The following is a 1,526-nucleotide window of genomic DNA, read 5'->3' on the forward strand; positions in this document are numbered from 1 at the left end:
AAGATGATACAAAAGATGAAACTTGGCAATTCTTGAGTTATGACGTGGAATCAATGCTGCCTTAAAAGTTTTCTAAACTTTGGAGACTTTCTTTTAGTTAAATACTATTAAATTAAGGTTTTTGCGTAGTGAGGAATTAGTGCTACACACGTAAAAATCACTGGTATTCATAATAATTAAAGTTTTCATCGTAAGAAAAACTGACTTATCAGTAATGGTTTTGTCAAGAAGACTTCAGCGAACAATTTTATGGCAGTTTTGAAACTCCTGACTCCATCTGGCGAGATAAACACTGCACTTAATACAACTGCAAAAATGTGTTGCCAAATGTGGCGACACCTCTTTCTAATGACTTTTCTCGCTCAATAATAAACATTTCAGTTCAAACTGGCAATTTTCTTGAACACTAGAGTCTCTTTTCAGCAAATATTGCCAAAGAGTTCATGATCAGTACTGATATGTTACCGCAAATTGCTCTTTTGCTTAAAAATCGAGGTTGGCGACGCGTAACCGACCGGACATTTTCGGCCTTTAAAGTCTCATATTATTAAATATAATAATAATTAATCATATTATTTAGCATGGATAGGTTCAGGGACATCATTCCTATTGATTAATTAATTTGGTTTTCAATCGTTTTGCCCTATGTCGTTCATAACCCACGGCGACACGACTATTCCTACTATCGTGAAATCACCCTCACCCTCTTATTCTGAAATATGATAGTTTGGTTTCCTTGTGTACTTTAACACTGTTTTGTCCAGAAAAATTGAAAGACTCCAAATACCTAGACTTAATTATGGAAAATGTTTGCTTTGGACGGCAAGAGAGGCATTGGTTAGAGAATGTGATGGTAGCAAATGTAAGTGCACTACATTAACCGGCTAAAACTGCAAGCTTGAAGTTTATGTTTTGGAGAACATTCTTGGGCATGAACAGGAGAGTGATTTCTCTCCAGCCAAGAAAGACAAGTTCGCTGTAGCAGGACTTGATTGCTTTTGACTAAGAAATGTAGCATGTTGTGGAGAAATATATCTTGAGTTGAGAACACCCTTTCGTTGGCAGTGATCAAAATTTATTTTGGCTATTTCTTAAAAAATTGGAGCCTTATAGTAAGCCAGATATTTTGCTGTGACTTTTTATAAAAAATGAAGTTGTTATGCCATATTATGCTGTGACTTTTTATAAAAAATGAAGTTGTTATGCCATATTTAAAATGGTAGTAAAAGTTTGCATATGCAGGAGCCATAACAATCTCTCGGAAATGACATCGATCATCAATCTCTTTTTCATGGGTATGTAATCCATAAATAATGGTAGAACGACTTCATTTTTTGTACCAAGACACAGTAGAGAGTTAAGCTTATGAACTAATGGTCTTATATTTTCAGGAGACAGCCGATATTAATGCTGCTGTAATGTACCCATCAATTGACAACCAACGCATAGGTAGGTCCATCTTAACTTCATGGGCAAAGATTTCACAATGGAAAAAAATGATCAAGGAAAAAATTATCACAAATTGC

This window comes from Bemisia tabaci, chromosome 5 (assembly GCF_918797505.1).
Source record: "Bemisia tabaci chromosome 5, PGI_BMITA_v3".
In the NCBI taxonomy this organism is placed as follows: Eukaryota; Metazoa; Arthropoda; class Insecta; order Hemiptera; family Aleyrodidae; genus Bemisia; species Bemisia tabaci.